The 20,835-nt window shown below is 50.5% G+C and overlaps 1 non-coding gene across 1 annotated transcript; it reads left to right on the forward strand.

Moving 5' to 3' along the window:
- Window positions 1-17,247: 17,247 nt before the first annotated feature.
- Window positions 17,248-17,383, forward strand: LOC121479621. The gene has a single exon (XR_005984778.1). It is a non-coding gene; the product is annotated as a U8 small nucleolar RNA (small nucleolar RNA).
- Window positions 17,384-20,835: the final 3,452 nt, after the last annotated feature.

Consider the following 20,835-nt stretch of genomic DNA (forward strand, 5'->3'; position numbering starts at 1 on the left):
TCCCCTTAAGGCCAAGATTCAGGGATTCTGGGGGCCCAGGGCAGGAAAACGTGTGGTGGCACTAGACTGTGCTCCGTGGAGTGAAGACATACTGACCAAAACGTGAAATGAATGTGGGTGAATTGTGTAACACACACACACACGTACACATATTGAGCACACAGTTTATTTTTATTTATTTTTAAATTTTATTTATTATTCATGAGAAACACACACAGAGAGAGAGGCAGAGACACAGGCAGAGGGAGAAGCAGGCTCCCTGCAGGGAGCCCGATGCAGGACTTGATCCCGGGACCCCAGGGTCACGCACTGAGCCAAAGACAGATGCTCCACCACGGAGCCACCCAGGCGTCCCTCAGCCCATGGTTTAAATACACACATTTTTCTTTTCTTTCTGAGTAGACTCTACCCCCTCAATGTGGGGCTCCAACTCACAACCCCGGGACCAAGGTTGCACGGTCCACTAAGGAAGTCGGCCAAGTGCCCTCAAAATGAGCACATTTTTTCTCGTGAATGCTTTACCCCACATTCTTTCCTCCAGCCATGGGCCTGGTGTCTGCGGTTGACACCTCCTTCTCCTTTCTGTAGGAGCTTCGCTCTCTTAGCTTGGTCCCTTGGCACATGCTGTTCCTTCTGCCTGGAGCTGTTCCCCTGGCAGCGGCCCCCACCCCCGTCACCTGGTCCTGGCCAACGTCTCCTTCCTGACCTGGCTTACACACCTGCTCTGAAATGCTTTGTTTATACAAAGGTCTGCAGAAGCAGGCCCACCCCAGGGTGCCCCTCTCCCTCGGGGCAGGGCTCTGTTGCTGACCTTGACCTTGATGCCTTTCCCACCCCGTGTTTCACTCTCCCTCTTGGTCATTGTTCAGAATGTACAATAAACACCTTCCAACAGCGTAATTCCTCCTCCACCGTCGCTTCTGGTGCGTGTGCTGTACATTTTACTTCTTCAAATGTTAACTAACCCCACGGTTATAATGGTTGTTTTTCACGCATTCATTAACTCGTAAAGATATTACTTAAAAAAAAAAAGAAAAAAGTTTAATACCTGCCTTCATCTTTGACTCATTTTTCCGTTTCTGGAATTCTGCATTGCTTCACGCACTTCCCTGTTTGCACCTGGGAACTTTTCATTCCCTGAAGAACTTCCCGTAATATTTCTAGTTGTTCACGTGTACTGGTGACAAAGTCTCTCAGCTTTTCAGCTTTTGTTTGTCTGAACATTCTCTTATTTCACTTTTCTTCTTCTTTTTTTTTTTATTTATTTCACTTTTCTTAATGATATTTTCTCTGGATGTGAAATCCTTAGGTTGATGAACTCTTTTCCTTTTTTCTTTCTTTCTTTTTTTTATAAAGATATTGCTCTATTAACATATGGCCTCCTTTATTTCTGATGGGAAAGACAGTGTTCATACATCTCATCATTGCTCCCCTGTATGTGATGAGTCTCTTTTTCTCCGGCTGTTTTTTTTTCTTTTTAAAGAATTTATTTGGGATTCCCTGGGTGGCGCAGCGGTTTAGCGCCTGCCTTTGGCCCAGGGCGTGATCCTGGAGACCCGGGATCGAATCCCACGTCGGGCTTCCGGTGCATGGAGCCTGCTTCTCCCTCTGCCTATGTCTCTGCCCCTCTCTCTCTCTCTGTGACTATCATAAATAATAAATTTAAAAAATTAAAAAAAAGAATTTATTCATTCATTCATTCATTCAGAGAGGCTGTGTGAGCAGGAGATGGGTCAGGGGCACAGAGGGAGAGAGAGAAGCTCAAGCAGACTCCCTTCTGTGCATGGAGCCGGAAGCAGAGCTCAATCAGATCCCGTGACTCCGAGATCACGACCTGAGCCAAAATCAAATGAGAGTCGGACACTCAACCGACTGAGCCCCCCGGGCACCCCTCTTAGTCTGCTTTTAAGATGACCCATTTATCGCTACTTCTCAGCAATTTGATATCGTGTGCCTTGGGGTGACTTTTCTTTGTGTTTCTTCTCTCCGAGGGTTTGTGAGTTTCTGTTTTTCATCAAATCTGGAAATATTTTGGCCATTGTTTCTCTACTTTTTCTTTTTCTTCGTATTGAAGTATAATTAACACACAGTGTCAGGTGTACAATATAGTGCTCCAACACTTGCCTATATCACCTGGTGCTCATCAGGACAGGCGCACCCTTTCACTCCGTCACCTGTTTGACTCATCCCCCATCCTCCTCCCCTCTGGTGACCATCAGTGTGTTCTCTGTAGTTAAGAGTCTGTTTTTCTTTAGAAGATGTTATTTTTGGGCACCTGGTGGCTCAGTGGTTCAGGTCATGATTCTGGGGTTCTGGGATCAAGTCCCACATTGGGCTCCCTGTGAGGAGCCTGCTTCTCCCTCTGCCTGTATCTCTCTCTTTGTTTCTCATGAGTGAATAAATAAAATTTTTAAATTAAATCTCTTGGTATATGTCTTTCTCTGTCTGATTTATTTCCCTCAGCCCGACACCCTCTAGGTCCACCCATGTTGTTGCAAATGACCAGTTTTTATTCCTTTTCATGGCTGAGTACTTGGCTATTATTTCTTCAAAAATTTTTATTTTCCAATATCTCATTTCTCTTCTTCTGAGACTCCAATTACTTGTTTATTAGATCACTTTGTTTTGTCCCACAGACTACTGGGGCTCTCTTCAGTTTCCTTCAGCCAGACCCAGCCAATGAGTATTTTATTTTACACACTACATTTTTCTGTTCTAAAATTTCCACTGTGTTCTTTTTTTTTAATAGTTTCCATTTCTCTACTGAGATTTCTCATATGTTCCATCATTATGCTCATGTTTTTGCTTTAAGTCTGCGACCATAATTGTAACAGTTGTTTTAAAGTCCTTGCGTGCTAATTCTGTAATTCTGGGTATGTCTGGGTCTTTTCCTGATGATTGGCATTTTTTTCCTCCCTAGGTAACAGATCACATCATCCTGCCTGTTTGCATACCTAGAAATACTTACATTTTATGCTGAGCATTGTGGATGCTAGCTTGTTAGGTGCTTGGACTATCTCATCTTTCATAAAGAGCGCTGAATTTTGTTCTGGCAAGTAGCTAATTTGTAGTTCAGCATGAACCTTTCTTTTTTTTAATAATTTTTTAAATTATTATTCATGAGAGACACACAGAGAGAGGCAGAGACACAGGCAGAGGGAGAAGCAGGCTCCCTTTGAGGAGCCCGATGTGGGACTCGATCCCAGAGCCCCAGGATCACGACTTGAGCCAAAGGCAGACGCTCAACTGTTGAGCCACCCGGGCGTCCCCAGTGTGAACTTTTCAAGGCTTGTCTTTAAGCTTCATCAGGGTGGCTATAGAGTAGCTTTTACTCCAGGACTAGCGATCCACAGCTTCTGAGGCATGGCACTCCTCAGGTGTCAACTGAGTTCCCAGGGTGTTCACTGAGACTGATGGATTCTGGCAAGGTGGAACACCTGTCTTCCACTTTTTTTTGCAAGTTCTGGAATCTCTGTTTGGCTCACAGCAACCTGGCCTTGACACACCCACCACTCAGCACTCAGCCAGACTCAAGGGGGGTCCCCCTGCAGATTTCTGGAGCCGCTTCTGTGAAGTTCCCTCCTGCCTTACACTCTGTCGCACGCTCATTCCCATCATCTTAGCAGCCAAACTGCTCCAAAACATGCTGCGCTCTGCTTGGGCTCGCCTTCCCTGGGCCACTATCCAGAAAGTGCCTTAAGGCGGAAAACCGGGGAAATCATAGGGCTCGCCTGATTTCCCTCTCAGAGATCCATCCTGCTGTGTCTGATGTCCAATATCTGGGACCTTCTGTTTCACATACTTCATCTGTTCTCATAGCTGTTTCTGGTGGGAGGGCTGGTCTGGTACCTCTTACTCTCCCCAATCTCTCTGGATGTTGAGAGAATTATTTAAGAGATAGTGATGGGGATTTCACATCTGTGCACCCCCAGCTCTTACAGAGCTTACGCACCCCTCATGCCTGTGAGAGGGTGAATAATGGTCCCACCCAAAGATGCTCATAGGCTAGTCTCCAGAAACAGTGAATATGTTACCTCCTATGGCAAAGGGGACTTTGCAGGTGTGATTAAATTAAGGATCTCTAATTGGGTGGCTCAGCAGTTAAGTGTTTGCCTTCGGCTCAGGGCATGACCCTGGAGTCCTGGGATCGAGTTCCCACCTTGGGCTTCTTTTGGGGAGCCTGCTTCTCCCTCTGCTTTGTCTCTGCCTCTCTCTGTCTCTCATGAATAAATAAATTAAAATCTTAAAAAAAGAAATAAGGATCTTGGGCAGCCCCAGTGGCTCAGCAGTTTAGCGCCTGCCTTCGGCCCAGGGCGTGATCCTGGAGACCCAGGATCAAGTCCCACATCAGGCTCCCCGCATGGAGCCTACTTTTCCCTCTGCCTGTGTCTCTGCCTCTCTCTCTCTCTCTCTTTCTCTCTGTGTCTCTCATGAATAAATAAAATATAAAAATTTTTTATAAAAATTAAAATTTAATAAATAAAATCTTAAAAAAAAAATTAAGGATGGGCGATGACTCTGAACTGTTTGGGTGTGCCAGGGTCATCACAACGTCCTTACAAGAGAGGGAGGCAGGAGGGCCCGGGCTGACAGAAGTGATGAGGGAAGCAGAGGTTGGCTAGGGATGCTTTGAAGGGCCACAAAACGATCCCCACTCCCCTCTCTGAAGTTTCCAGAAGGAATGCAGCCCTGCCGGCAGGTTGATATTCCACTTCTGACACCTGGAACTCGGAGAATAAACTCGCCTTGTTTTGAACCACAAAGTCGTGGTCGTCTGTTACAGCAGCAATAGGAAATTAATTTAGCCTTATAGATATAGTTCAATGGAAAAAGTTGTGAGGACCTGGAGGTCATGTATACAAGTGCCTCGGGGATAATTAGCTCATAATCCTCTCCGTTGTTCTCAGCTTTTGAGAAGTTATCTAGAGAAGGAAGCGAGGACCTTCCAAGAGATGAAGAGCTGAGAAGAGGAGGAAACGCTCCAGAATGTCAATGTGACTTGAGCAACAGGGTCAGGGAGGAGAGGTGCCCGTCCCTTGGCCCAGTAGTATGAGGGAGGGGAGCCCCGTTCCACGGGGTCAGAAGGGAGGCCACCTTTACTACAAAAGTCCTGAGGTGGTCAGCTACGTTAGTGGGGATGGAAACTATTTTCAGAAACATCGTACTTCGGAGATCTATGTAAGTGGTTTGCATTAAGCACTCACTGAGGTGGGATTCAAACCTGGGCCCTTCTGACCCCGGAGCTCAGGGCCTGGGCCACCGTGCAACTTTGCCTCCATAGAGAACCAAGGCCGCAGAAACCTCTTGGGGACATTGCTCTGGCTCTGCTTGATTGCTGCGCCAAGTCCTTCCACTCATCCCTGTGTCCTTCCACCGAGGAACCAACCACGTGCCTATCATACGCCTCAATTCTCCCTCCTTGGAAACACAACCCAGCTCTGTTCCTATGAAAAGAGTGATTTTATTCATGAGCCACCAGCCTCTGCCTTCCCCAAAATTCCTCTTTGGGTCGCCTCTCTTCTGCAAGGAGCTAAAATATTCAACGCAGCAAGGGAATCCAAGAAAAGAGGCTGCAGGGCTCTTTCCAGGCTCACCTCTGTCTGCCAAGACTAGCTGGGGGTTGACAGCCGAAAGCCATGGCCCACACGGGTCCCCTGCACGGCGTGTCCCTTTCTGCGAGGCCACAACTCCGTGAGCTCTGCCCTGAGACCCGTGGGTGGTGTGGGCTCCTCGGTGGATAACTGGCAGCTGCCCACTTACAACTCAGCCCCGGAGCTACAAATGCCTCTTTGCCCCCAATTACTTGACCACCCAGCCTCAGAGTGATTATAAATAACTCCATCCGCTCCAGGACGAATAAGTCAAGACACACTCTGGTTGCCACGTGATCGTGATTATATAATCACGTCCGCGTGTGCCGCCCGAGTTTGAAAGTGAGGTGATCAAGATCTGCTTGCTGACACCCAGGACCCGCAGCTTGGCTACGGCACTTGTGTTTCTTCTCATCCCCGGGAAACGCATAGGCCAGATGTTCAGCGATTGTGGAATCTTGCACATGAGGTTCAAAGTGCCCCTTGCAAGAACTAGAAAAAGACCTTTTGGTGCATTGGAAGTTGATCTTTTCTGAGGTAACTGAAAATATGAGAGGGAGAGCAGGTGGGGGGAGTATTTCCTGTTAGGCTCACAGACAAAATTAGTGCTAGGTGTGGCTGGATGTGCGAGATGTGGCCGGCTGTGCTCGATGTCGCGCTGACTTTAGAAAGCTCGTCATGTGCTGCGACTGTGGACGGTGATGTTAATATTCCTCTGTGCCTGGCTGGTAAACATTTCACTGAAGATTTTATTAAGGGTATCTTCTGGGGACCCGTGTTGATTTAGTGCTTGTTCCCCAGCTGGTCAGGTGCTGGGCAGGTGCTCGGGCATATTTCCGGCAAAAGTGAAAAGCAAACAGAGCTGTTTCTAAGATGATCGTCTTTGTTTGATTTATGCTAATGTCTTGTTAGCATTTAAAATCAATTCCTTACTTTGATTTGGTATTAAATATTGGGTACCCTCCAAAGGGCAGGAAAACGAACGGGAGACCGCTTATTTGAACACACCTGATGGGCTCATTCCTAAATTTAATGTGAAGACATGGTTGGGTAATAATACACGTGCTCTTGCAAGGATTTATATTTGAATTTTTTTTTTTTAAGAGTTCATGTGAGAGTGGGGAGGAGGGGCAGAGGGAGACCCTCAAGCAGGCTCCGCATCCAGCGCTGACTCAGGGCGCCATCTCACAACCCTGAGACCATGACCTGAGCTGAAATCAAGATTCTCAGACGCTAACCAACCAGGCCACCCAGGTGCCCCTTGAAATTTATTTATTATTATTTTCTAGGTTATTATTATTATTATTTTTTATTCATGAGAGACACAGAGAGGGACAGAGACACAGGCAGAGGGAGAAGCAGGCTCCCTGCAGGGAGCCCGATGTGGGACTTGATCCTGGACACCAGAATCTTGCCCTGAGCCGAAGGCAGGTGCTCAACCGCTGAGCCACCCAGGCATCCCACCCCTTGAAATTTAAACGAGCAAGATACTTGTCTCTGATGAGTGACTCCAGTGTATTTTTTCTTTATCCCTTTGGACTGCTATCTCCACACGCTCTTGGAGGGTGCCACACGTTTGAAAGCTGCATGCATCCTAACTGCGCACACACATTTGAAAGCCCCTGCTCTTATTCCATTGTTTATTTATGGATGTGTTCATTTCTTTCTCTTTTTAAAAAATATTTTATTTATTTATTCATGAGAGACACAGAGAGAGAGAGAGGCAGAGACACAGGCAGAGGGAGAAGCAGGCTCCATGCAGGGAGCCCGATGTGGGACTCGATCCCAGGACCCCAGGATCATGCCCTGGGCCAAGGCAGGTGCTAAACCACTGAGCCACCCAGGGATTCCTCTGTTCATTTCTTTCTTGTCTTTATTCCCCATCTCCATAGACAATCATAGTAAAATGTGCTTAATGCACATATTTAATTGAAGGCGATCCTTTAAAAAGGTACAGTCTTGCTTCACGGGTGCAGGTTTTAATTTCATGTAAACAAGGAAGAATGTGGCCTCTTGAGCCAGACAGCTTGGATTCAAACCCACGCCCTGCCACGTACCGACTGTTGATCTAGATCTACTTAACGTTGCCTTTGTGGGTCTCTGTTTCATCTTCCATAAAATGGCTTTGATAATAGCAACCTGCAGCCCTGGCTGGCTTGTGATGATTAAATTAGTGAGTACAAGTGAGGTCCTTGGAGGGGAGTCCGGTGGGTAGTCAGCCCTCCACAGGGGTTAGCTACTGTCATGACTAGTCTGTCTTTAAAGACAGGCTGATCTTTGTATTCCTCACCAAATGCTAGAGAGAGACATTGATTAATTTAGTTGATTGGCACTTGTTCATCAGGCGCGCGTGTTTCCCACCAGCTGATGTGTGGGCTCCTTTGAGGTCAGTCGCTCAGCCCTGAGGCCAAATAAGTGGCCCCTCTGGGCAGAGAACAGCCTAATGGCATTTGCTGAGCAGGGCTTTTGAGCAGGACCTCGGTGGTTAAAAGTCTGAGTCCAGTGAAATGATAGCAGCCACACGGTGGGCGAAACAGGGCAAATTTAATATAAAGAACACTGGCTGTGACAAAAGAGTAACTGTATGTCCTAAAGCAATGCCAAGGAAGGACAGACTCAGGAGTTCAGATCTCCTGGAGAAGGTGTGGTTCAGCCACGGGGCAGCAGGAAGGTGGTTGCTGGTTCCGGCCAGGCCAGAGCTGGTGAAGCTGCTGGACCAGCCCTAGGTCACCCCCCAGGAGGCACAGGTCCTGGCGTGGGGCGGAGAGGGGGGCCCTTCAGAGCTCGGGGCTGCAGGATCTCAAGGGAACGTCCCGCTGGAGGTCCTCAGGACACCCACACCCCTTCTGCGCTGGAAGTAGGAAGCCTCTTGCTTCTCCGTGTCCCTCCAGCACCCTCTACTGAGAAATCTTAGCACAGCGCTTACTTTAAGGAGATGCTTGAAGAAATCCCGGGGAGGATCCAGAACATCACACAGAGAAGGATGTGCGCATCTCTGAGAGGCCATGCACGGCCGCTGACGCACACGCCGTGCTCCACTCGCTGTCAGGCTAAGTCACGGGGCAACCACCCGTCTGCGTCGGCGCTGGGCCCTTCTGAAAATCACTGGAATAAGTCTGATATTTTTTGCATTGACCATGTGCCAGGTGCCGCCGTCCTGGTGCTGAGGGGGCCAATGGGAACGATGCGCAAGGGTCTTGTGCTCACGGGGCCCACATTCTAGAAAGGGAAGCCGATAAGCTAAGATACAAGAAGATGTTAGGCAATGGTCAGTGCCGTGTTGAATAAAACAGGCTGGTGGGCAGGTCAAGGAAGTGCTCTCTGAAGGGGTGACATTGAAGCCGAGGTATGGGTGTCAGGAGGGGACACGGGGTGGGCGGAGGGGTGGAGGAAAGGCATCCCAGCCCGAAATGCTAAAATACATCCCTGGGATTCCAAGCATCCCTAATGTACCAACACTTCCTGTTTCGCAGATAAGAAAATCCTATGTATGAGCTGATAACTGAATCTATTCCTTCACATCTATTTATGTGTTATTTTGATGTGAGTTAAAAAAAAAAAAAGCCCATTTGCACCATGTTGCTGTATTTCCTTGCAGAGGCTTAGATGTTCCAGGTGAAGTTTATTTGTGGCTCAGTGGCTGGGTCGGCCCACCTGAGGGGCTGGGGTAGGAGATGAGGAGTGGCTTTTAGGATGCGCCTCCACCCCACACCTGGCTTCTCAGAGATTGTCCTTCCTCCCTTCCTTCTCTAGCACCTTCGTGCTCCGCCTTCCTGCAGGAACCTGTCTGGGGGGGCGGGGGGACACCTGCGCCCTCGTGCTCTGTTGACACAGGCCTCCATTAAGTACTTTTCTCCCGGGAAGAGTGCTCGATGAAAAGTCTCCCTCATCCCTCTTCCGTCTCTGCCATCAGATCTCCTGTGTCACCAGCGACCACTTCTCAGACCGTCGCAGCCCCACTCTGCGCCACCGTGTAGAGGAGCACACGCTTTAGCGTGTTACTTTCGTCCCAGGCGTATCCGGGACACAGAATTTCCTACAGTGCTGCCTTTGCATAAACTGCAGGCAGATGGAAGAGGTATTTGTGGCTCCGGGTAGGGGATTTACCCATCTATGTATGCTCAAGGCTGGTCCAAGATAAAACCAAATGAGGCCGTTTTTGTTTCTTGCATGTGATCCAACGATCTCATTTTCTGTTCCCGTTGGACCTCCTGGTTGACACACAAAATAAACAGCGATGGATGAATGGGTCAACGGAACATGGTCTATACTTACAATGGGGTAGCATTCAGCCTTAAAAAAGGAAGATCTAGGGCAGCCCGGGTGGCTCGCGGGTTTGGCGCCGCCTTCAGCCCAGGTGTGATCCTGGAGATCCGGGATTGAGTCCCACGTCGGCTCCCTGCAGGAGCCTGCTCCTGTGTCTGCCTCTGCAATAGGAAATTAATTTAGCCTTATAGATATAGTTCAATGGAAAAAGTTGTGAGGACCTGGAGGTCATGTATACAAGTGCCTCGGGGATAATTAGCTCATAATCCTCTCCGTTGTTCTCAGCTTTTGAGAAGTTATCTAGAGAAGGAAGCGAGGACCTTCCAAGAGATGAAGAGCTGAGAAGAGGAGGAAACGCTCCAGAATGTCAATGTGACTTGAGCAACAGGGTCAGGGAGGAGAGGTGCCCGTCCCTTGGCCCAGTAGTATGAGGGAGGGGAGCCCCGTTCCACGGGGTCAGAAGGGAGGCCACCTTTACTACAAAAGTCCTGAGGTGGTCAGCTACGTTAGTGGGGATGGAAACTATTTTCAGAAACATCGTACTTCGGAGATCTATGTAAGTGGTTTGCATTAAGCACTCACTGAGGTGGGATTCAAACCTGGGCCCTTCTGACCCCGGAGCTCAGGGCCTGGGCCACCGTGCAACTTTGCCTCCGTAGAGAACCAAGGCCGCAGAAACCTCTTGGGGACATTGCTCTGGCTCTGCTTGATTGCTGCGCCAAGTCCTTCCACTCATCCCTGTGTCCTTCCACCGAGGAACCAACCACGTGCCTATCATACGCCTCAATTCTCCCTCCTTGGAAACACAACCCAGCTCTGTTCCTATGAAAAGAGTGATTTTATTCATGAGCCACCAGCCTCTGCCTTCCCCAAAATTCCTCTTTGGGTCGCCTCTCTTCTGCAAGGAGCTAAAATATTCAACGCAGCAAGGGAATCCAAGAAAAGAGGCTGCAGGGCTCTTTCCAGGCTCACCTCTGTCTGCCAAGACTAGCTGGGGGTTGACAGCCGAAAGCCATGGCCCACACGGGTCCCCTGCACGGCGTGTCCCTTTCTGCGAGGCCACAACTCCGTGAGCTCTGCCCTGAGACCCGTGGGTGGTGTGGGCTCCTCGGTGGATAACTGGCAGCTGCCCACTTACAACTCAGCCCCGGAGCTACAAATGCCTCTTTGCCCCCAATTACTTGACCACCCAGCCTCAGAGTGATTATAAATAACTCCATCCGCTCCAGGACGAGTAAGTCAAGACACACTCTGGTTGCCACGTGATCGTGATTATATAATCACGTCCGCGTGCGCCGTCCGAGTTTGAAAGTGAGGTGATCAAGATCTGCTTGCTGACACCCAGGACCCGCAGCTCGGCTACGGCACTTGTGTTTCTTCTCATCCCCGGGAAACGCATAGGCCAGATGTTCAGCGATTGTGGAATCTTGCACATGAGGTTCAAAGTGCCCCTTGCAAGAACTAGAAAAAGACCTTTTGGTGCATTGGAAGTTGATCTTTTCTGAGGTAACTGAAAATATGAGAGGGAGAGCAGGTGGGGGGAGTATTTCCTGTTAGGCTCACAGACAAAATTAGTGCTAGGTGTGGCTGGATGTGCGAGATGTGGCCGGCTGTGCTCGATGTCGCGCTGACTTTAGAAAGCTCGTCATGTGCTGCGACTGTGGACGGTGATGTTAATATTCCTCTGTGCCTGGCTGGTAAACATTTCACTGAAGATTTTATTAAGGGTATCTTCTGGGGACCCGTGTTGATTTAGTGCTTGTTCCCCAGCTGGTCAGGTGCTGGGCAGGTGCTCGGGCATATTTCCGGCAAAAGTGAAAAGCAAACAGAGCTGTTTCTAAGATGATCGTCTTTGTTTGATTTATGCTAATGTCTTGTTAGCATTTAAAATCAATTCCTTAAATAAAAAAAAAAAAAAAAAAAAAAAAAAATCCCTGGGTGGCGCAGCGGTTTGGCGCCTGCCTTTGGCCCAGGGCGCGATCCTGGAGACCCGGGATCGAATCCCACATCAGGCTCCCGGTGCATGGAGCCTGCTTCTCCCTCCGCCTGTGTCTCTGCCTCTCTCTCTCTCTCTCTGTGACTATCATAAATAAAAAAAAAAAAAAAAAAAAAATAAAATAAAATAAAATCAATTCCTTACTTTGATTTGGTATTAAATATTGGGTACCCTCCAAAGGGCAGGAAAACGAACGGGAGACCGCTTATTTGAACACACCTGATGGGCTCATTCCTAAATTTAATGTGAAGACATGGTTGGGTAATAATACACGTGCTCTTGCAAGGATTTATATTTGAATTTTTTTTTTTTTAAGAGTTCATGTGAGAGTGGGGAGGAGGGGCAGAGGGAGACCCTCAAGCAGGCTCCGCATCCAGCGCTGACTCAGGGCGCCATCTCACAACCCTGAGACCATGACCTGAGCTGAAATCAAGATTCTCAGACGCTAACCAACCAGGCCACCCAGGTGCCCCTTGAAATTTATTTATTATTATTTTCTAGGTTATTATTATTATTATTTTTTATTCATGAGAGACACAGAGAGGGACAGAGACACAGGCAGAGGGAGAAGCAGGCTCCCTGCAGGGAGCCCGATGTGGGACTTGATCCTGGACACCAGAATCTTGCCCTGAGCCGAAGGCAGGTGCTCAACCGCTGAGCCACCCAGGCATCCCACCCCTTGAAATTTAAACGAGCAAGATACTTGTCTCTGATGAGTGACTCCAGTGTATTTTTTCTTTATCCCTTTGGACTGCTATCTCCACACGCTCTTGGAGGGTGCCACACGTTTGAAAGCTGCATGCATCCTAACTGCGCACACACATTTGAAAGCCCCTGCTCTTATTCCATTGTTTATTTATGGATGTGTTCATTTCTTTCTCTTTTTAAAAAATATTTTATTTATTTATTCATGAGAGACACAGAGAGAGAGAGAGGCAGAGACACAGGCAGAGGGAGAAGCAGGCTCCATGCAGGGAGCCCGATGTGGGACTCGATCCCAGGACCCCAGGATCATGCCCTGGGCCAAGGCAGGTGCTAAACCACTGAGCCACCCAGGGATTCCTCTGTTCATTTCTTTCTTGTCTTTATTCCCCATCTCCATAGACAATCATAGTAAAATGTGCTTAATGCACATATTTAATTGAAGGCGATCCTTTAAAAAGGTACAGTCTTGCTTCACGGGTGCAGGTTTTAATTTCATGTAAACAAGGAAGAATGTGGCCTCTTGAGCCAGACAGCTTGGATTCAAACCCACGCCCTGCCACGTACCGACTGTTGATCTAGATCTACTTAACGTTGCCTTTGTGGGTCTCTGTTTCATCTTCCATAAAATGGCTTTGATAATAGCAACCTGCAGCCCTGGCTGGCTTGTGATGATTAAATTAGTGAGTACAAGTGAGGTCCTTGGAGGGGAGTCCGGTGGGTAGTCAGCCCTCCACAGGGGTTAGCTACTGTCATGACTAGTCTGTCTTTAAAGACAGGCTGATCTTTGTATTCCTCACCAAATGCTAGAGAGAGACATTGATTAATTTAGTTGATTGGCACTTGTTCATCAGGCGCGCGTGTTTCCCACCAGCTGATGTGTGGGCTCCTTTGAGGTCAGTCGCTCAGCCCTGAGGCCAAATAAGTGGCCCCTCTGGGCAGAGAACAGCCTAATGGCATTTGCTGAGCAGGGCTTTTGAGCAGGACCTCGGTGGTTAAAAGTCTGAGTCCAGTGAAATGATAGCAGCCACACGGTGGGCGAAACAGGGCAAATTTAATATAAAGAACACTGGCTGTGACAAAAGAGTAACTGTATGTCCTAAAGCAATGCCAAGGAAGGACAGACTCAGGAGTTCAGATCTCCTGGAGAAGGTGTGGTTCAGCCACGGGGCAGCAGGAAGGTGGTTGCTGGTTCCGGCCAGGCCAGAGCTGGTGAAGCTGCTGGACCAGCCCTAGGTCACCCCCCAGGAGGCACAGGTCCTGGCGTGGGGCGGAGAGGGGGGCCCTTCAGAGCTCGGGGCTGCAGGATCTCAAGGGAACGTCCCGCTGGAGGTCCTCAGGACACCCACACCCCTTCTGCGCTGGAAGTAGGAAGCCTCTTGCTTCTCCGTGTCCCTCCAGCACCCTCTACTGAGAAATCTTAGCACAGCGCTTACTTTAAGGAGATGCTTGAAGAAATCCCGGGGAGGATCCAGAACATCACACAGAGAAGGATGTGCGCATCTCTGAGAGGCCATGCACGGCCGCTGACGCACACGCCGTGCTCCACTCGCTGTCAGGCTAAGTCACGGGGCAACCACCCGTCTGCGTCGGCGCTGGGCCCTTCTGAAAATCACTGGAATAAGTCTGATATTTTTTGCATTGACCATGTGCCAGGTGCCGCCGTCCTGGTGCTGAGGGGGCCAATGGGAACGATGCGCAAGGGTCTTGTGCTCACGGGGCCCACATTCTAGAAAGGGAAGCCGATAAGCTAAGATACAAGAAGATGTTAGGCAATGGTCAGTGCCGTGTTGAATAAAACAGGCTGGTGGGCAGGTCAAGGAAGTGCTCTCTGAAGGGGTGACATTGAAGCCGAGGTATGGGTGTCAGGAGGGGACACGGGGTGGGCGGAGGGGTGGAGGAAAGGCATCCCAGCCCGAAATGCTAAAATACATCCCTGGGATTCCAAGCATCCCTAATGTACCAACACTTCCTGTTTCGCAGATAAGAAAATCCTATGTATGAGCTGATAACTGAATCTATTCCTTCACATCTATTTATGTGTTATTTTGATGTGAGTTAAAAAAAAAAAAAGCCCATTTGCACCATGTTGCTGTATTTCCTTGCAGAGGCTTAGATGTTCCAGGTGAAGTTTATTTGTGGCTCAGTGGCTGGGTCGGCCCACCTGAGGGGCTGGGGTAGGAGATGAGGAGTGGCTTTTAGGATGCGCCTCCACCCCACACCTGGCTTCTCAGAGATTGTCCTTCCTCCCTTCCTTCTCTAGCACCTTCGTGCTCCGCCTTCCTGCAGGAACCTGGCTGGGGGGGGGAGGGGGGACACCTGCGCCCTCGTGCTCTGTTGACACAGGCCTCCATTAAGTACTTTTCTCCCGGGAAGAGTGCTTGATGAAAAGTCTCCCTCATCCCTCTTCCGTCTCTGCCATCAGATCTCCTGTGTCACCAGCGACCACTTCTCAGACCGTCGCAGCCCCACTCTGCGCCACCGTGTAGAGGAGCACACGCTTTAGCGTGTTACTTCGTCCCAGGCGTATCCGGGACACAGAATTTCCTACAGTGCTGCCTTTGGCATAAACTGCAGGCAGATGGAAGAGGTATTTGTGGCTCCGGGTAGGGGATTTACCCATCTATGTATGCTCAAGGCTGGTCCAAGATAAAACCAAATGAGGCCGTTTTTGTTTCTTGCATGTGATCCAACGATCTCATTTTCTGTTCCCGTTGGACCTCCTGGTTGACACACAAAATAAACAGCGATGGATGAATGGGTCAACGGAACATGGTCTATACTTACAATGCGGTAGCATTCAGCCTTAAAAAGGAAGATCTAGGGCAGCCCGGGTGGCTCGGCGGTTTGGCGCCGCCTTCAGCCCAGGGTGTGATCCTGGAGATCCGGGATTGAGTCCCACGTCGGGCTCCCTGCGTGGAGCCTGCTTCTCCCTCTGCCTGTGTCTCTGCCTCTCTCTGTGTTTCTCATGAATAAATACATAAAATCTTAAAAAAAAAAAAAAAAAAGGAAGGACCTACTGACACCTGCCACAGCATGAATGAACCTTGAGGACATGATGGTGAGTGAAATAAGCCAGGCCCGAAAGACGAGTGCTGTGTGATGCCTCCCACATGAGGCATGTGGAATAGTCAGATCCGTAGGGGCAGAAAGTAAAATCGGATGAGCCGGGGTGGAGGTGTGTGCAGGGGGGGTGGGGTAGGAGGGATGGGGGAGTCAGTGCTTCATGGAGACAGAGTTTCAGTTTGGGGCAGGCCAAGAGTTCTGGAGCTGGATGGTGGGGATGGCGGGGATGGTGGCACCGCGGTGTGCGTTTCTCAACGCTACTGAACCGCACGCTGAAAAGTGGTCGAGATGGTAGATTTTATGTTATGTATATTTAATGGTGGTCAAAATAAAATGGGAAGGACACGTGTCCTGAGGCTGCGGACTCTGCTAGTTTGGCCTGGAAGGAGAGGGGAGAAGAAGCAGGTATGGAGTCCCTAAAGCTGCCGGGGACAGCCTGAGGCTCTCCGGGGCAGCTCATTCTCCAGGGAAGAAGCACCATTTCTTTCCTTTCCTTTTTCCTTTCCTTTTTTCCCTTTCCTTTTTTCCCTTTCCTTTTCCCTTCCCTTCCCTCTTTCTTTGCTTTTCTCCCTGGCCAGCTCTGTTTCTGCAAATGACTTTCTCCACATCCTAATCCCAGTGCCACCTGAGCACAGAGCTCAGAGCTCCGACACTGCAGATGGTTGTGCCTCCTGCACAGTTATTGTTGAGGAAGGCGAGCCCCACCCCAACTAGTGGAGCTTGCATGGGGTCCTTCCTTCCTCATTCGTGCTTCTGAAGAAGGTTTTGCAAATGTAAACGGCCGTTCTTGGCAGATTGTATCTCTTACTGAATGCGTCTTGGGGCTGTAATTTGGCGGAGTCTTGAGCATGTTGCAATATGCATCCCCCCAAAGGACTTCCCTGGGTTTCTCCCATTTCCCAGGATGTACATAAAGGGATGGCTATTCCCCATAATTGCATCTCTAACGTCTATGAAATGCACATTTACCAATCAGCAGGCCAGGTGGGTGGCCAACTCTTAAGGGTCTGATGGACTGGAGCCACTCCAAAGATCAAGTTGCGTCAGGCCTCGGATCGCCGTGGTCTGCAGTAGATTATTTCATGTTTGTTCTGTGCAGACGCTGGTTTCCTCAGAAGTCTATGTGCTCCTAGAAGGAGTCGAATCGCTAAGGTTTGGAATCCTAGAACATCCGGAAGAAGAAACAGCCCCGAGTCACGAGTCTCCGACATTGGCCCGTTGCTGTGGTATTTGAAGGAGTCCAACAGAGGTGACAGTGTCGGTGACCGGTTGTGCGCCGTCCCTGGTGTGGGCACGCTCTAGCAAATCAGGTGTGCAGCCAGTGCATTTCCCCAGTTCCAGTTCCCTCCAGTTTGAGAGCGGAGACACCCTCTGGAATGAGCAACGGAGCTCCTACAATTTGCCCGTCACGGTTCGCACACATTCTTCTTTCTGCTTTTCTTCATTTTTTTTTTTTTTTTTTTTGCTTTTCTTCATTTTTGAGAGACTTTATAAAAACGAACACCCGTGGAAGCACAGCGCTTCCTTCCGATGACGCATCCTGTTGGGCTTGGAGTCAGCCCTTGCATGTGGTCGGTCAGGTCACAGCCCGCTGCAGATGTTGCCTCAGAACTTGGTGACACGGGATCGCCGGGGAGGATCATCCTTACCTGTTCCCCCTTCGGGAGGGCAGATGCCAACGTGATGATCAGAGCTCGCGTGATTCGTGGTTAGTGTCTCGGTGTGGCCAGGACCTGTAGCACCCTGGACACTCCTGTATGATTCTCCATGGGAAATAATAATAATAATAATAATAATAATAATAATAATAATAATAAAAAGAACCGGGGACGCCTGGGTGGCTCAGTGGTTGAGCGTCTGCCTTCGGCTCAGGTCATGATCCCAGAGTCTTGGGATTGAGTCCCGTATTGGGCTCCCCTGCAGGGAGCCTGCTTCTCCCTCTGCCTGTGTCTCTGCTTTTCTCTGTGTGTCTCTCATGAATAAATAAATAAAATCTAAAAGAGAGAGAGAGAGAGAGAGAGAAAGGCACAAAGCTTGCTGGGTGGCCACGGGTGGGGGTGGGGGTGGGCGGCGATGGGAGGGGAGTGAGTAGTGAACATGCATCCGCACATGCCTTGTGCAGTCTACCACACATGCACCCTAGAGGTGCAGTGCAAAACCTGCGCAACTGCATTCGGTAGCCCTGCGTTAGCTGGGTGGCTGCAGGGAAGGATCCTCCTGCGCAGGTTATGGGAGGTAAAGTCGAAACAGTTACACCGTCCCTGGGATGTGGAGCTGGGAGGACCACATCCAGACCTTGAAGATTTTCTAGGGGACGGATGACTTCACCTACAAAGTGGATGTTGGGAGGGTGAGTCAGCATTTGCAGGCGGGAGGACTGTGGGCTGAGCAGGGCAGGGAAGCTGTGACACCAGACGAAGCTTTGAGCCGAGTATTGGTTGTCAAAGCTTCCTCATGGTCCCTTCCCTGCTCTCTCTGAGGAAGCCCTTTGGCCACACCCACAGACCTGGAGCTGCTTCTGGAACATCACATACCCCGTGAATGTCTGCTCTGACCCTTACAGGCCGGCTCGTTCCTAAATGCTGCTTCCTCTGCTGAGTCTCAGATGAGGCCGGACACAAGCTTTAGCTCCAAAGGCTCCTTCTGGTGACTCGCATCTCAGCTCCTAAGGCACGAGCCCCCCAACCCCCCACACCCCCACCCCGGGTAGCAAGAAGCCAGAGTTGGGGGATGTAACCTTCTCCTTTCACTGGTGAGGAAATTGAATCCAAAAGGACAACGGCTCTGGAGAGGACACTTGTGGAGGCAGGAGTGAAACCCACACAGACGTGTCAAAGTGCTGTCCCCCGGGATGACGCGGAGGGCGTGTGGGGTCAAGGAGAGAACCTCTCTGCTGACTCCCCAGCCAGCCCGAGCCCCCCGGTTCAGTTCACCTGGTCTCGGAGGTCCCTGTGCCACGGGGACACACGGTCTCCTCCATGGTCATGACACCAACGTGCCCATCGACGACCGCGTTAGGGAGCCTGGACGTCCCCGGTCCGACCGTAACTCCCAGGACTGCCGAGGCGGCCGAGGCGCCCGAGGCCGGGAGACAGGCGGTGGACGATTCTCCAGCCCCCGGGAAGAGCCAGCACCTCGCTGCCAGATCTCTGGCCTCCAGGGTCACCAGAGAATAAAGTCCCGTCGTCTCAAGTCCCCCAGATTTTGGAAACTCGTTGGTGGCCGCGCTAGGAAACGGACACAAGCACGATGCAAGATTCCTTCGTGATTCTGTGCTGGAGCCAAAGTCCTGGAAGAGGATGTGTGCTGCGGTGCCTGCCGGGACGACGGGCGTGCCTGTCATTCTCCAGTCACTCACGGAGATTCTCCGTAGGGAATGTGGGAGCCCGTCTTCATGCCATCGGTGTCCTCAGCAGAGCCAACTCGGAGGCCCCTGGGAGTGCCCTGCCCCGGCTACTCCGGGCCGCCCCCTGCCCACCTGCCCGCCTGGCCCTGGGGAGCCCGTCTGTGCGCGTCGTGTATCCTCTGCTGGGTACTCGCACCAGCCAACCACGCCGTGTCCGCTTGCCCTCTCCCGTGGGTCTTGCCCCTCTTGGCTCTGCCGACACCTGCTATTAGCTGAGGACAAGTGTCCCAGGGCCTGCTCAGGGCAGGGGGCTGGGCAGTGCTAGTCCCTGTCTGCCTGCCCTGGTGCTTAGGAGGCCCGCGCCTCCTTACATCACTGCCCCCATCTCTTCTCCTATTGTCCTCTGGGCCATGCCCCTTGTCGTGCGGGTGGAGGGACTCGGCCCTGGACGCATGGTCTTCCTCTGCGGTCTGCACCCTGGCGTCCTCACCCATGCCAACCTCCCCCTCCTCCCTGGTGGCTTTTCACCCCACGCCAGTTTTCCCTCTCAGACGTTGTCATTTCCAGAACCCTCCCCTGTTCTTCACAGCCAGACTTGGTGGGAAATCACCTGCACCCATGGCTTCCATCCCCTACAACCCCCAGCTCCCCATCACCCGGCATCTTAGCCCCGAAATGGCTGCTAAGTCCATGAATCCTGCAGCCTGTGTCACCGTGAACCTCACTCTCCCTAGAAGATGCTCACCCCAGATCCTCAGCACTTGCACACTCGCCTGGTCCCTGTCTCCCTGCCTGCTCTTGTGCCTCCATGTGTTCATGACATCGTCCTCCTGCCCTCAGATGCTGAATGTCAGGGCTCCTCAGGGTGGCCCAATCTCAGGCATGTCTGTCATTTCACTAGCAACCCATCCTGATAACTCCTCGAGGTGCATCTATGTCCCAGACCCTGTCCTGAGCTCCTGCTCCGGGGAGCCACCCTCACCCACAGGACAACTCCATGTGGTTTCTTAGGTTGCTCCAACTCAAATGTGTGACCTCAAATGAAAATGAATTCTGGTTTCCTAAAGCTATTTTACCTTCTTGAATTTCTGTCTCTGTCTTTGGGAACATGGTAACATCTTCTATCAAGTCACCCAAGCCAGAGACCTGGGTGTTTTCTTTGACTGTGCTTCCTCTCCCTCACTTCCCACATCCACTCCTTCATCTCATGTTGCTTCTAGAAGTGTCTCTAGATACTCCAGTTCTCTCCATTTCCTCAAAAACTACCTCCTCTGCCACCTTGGATCTGGATAGTTGCCACAGCTCCCAACTGTGCTTCCAGCCATGAGCCTCTGCAATGCTCTCCAAACTGCAGCTGGAATGTTGTATCAGAAATGCAGGTATGATCACGTCTCAATTTGCTTAAACCCTTCAGAGGCTCCCCATGGTCTCGCTAGTGCTGTAGGATGCCTTCCTGTCCAGCGTCCACTCTTGTCTCTAGAACTCTGACCCCTGTCATGGTGTACTGCTCCTGGTGCATGGCCATGGCAGCCATTCTTGCTCTCTCCTCTCTCTCCTCTCCTCTCCTCTCCTCTCCTCTCCTCTCCTCTCCTCTCCTCTCCTCTCCTCTCTCTCTCTCTCTCTCTCTCTCACTGCTAAGCTAAGCCTTTGTCCTTAGATTTTCCTCTGTTTGGGCCACCTGGCCCTCCCTCTGCCTCCATCTCTTGTTGACCCAGCCAACTCTTATCATCCATCCATCAGAACTGACTCCACCCTCTCTCTGCAATGGTCCTCAATCCCTCCCCTGGGTGACACGGTCTCACTTAACTCTTTGTCACCCTTGCATGCAGCTTACAATGCCTCTTCACTCGTTGTGTTGCCCTCCAGTC

The sequence above is a fragment of the Vulpes lagopus genome, chromosome 20, assembly GCF_018345385.1.
Source record: "Vulpes lagopus strain Blue_001 chromosome 20, ASM1834538v1, whole genome shotgun sequence".
NCBI lineage: Eukaryota > Metazoa > Chordata > Mammalia > Carnivora > Canidae > Vulpes > Vulpes lagopus.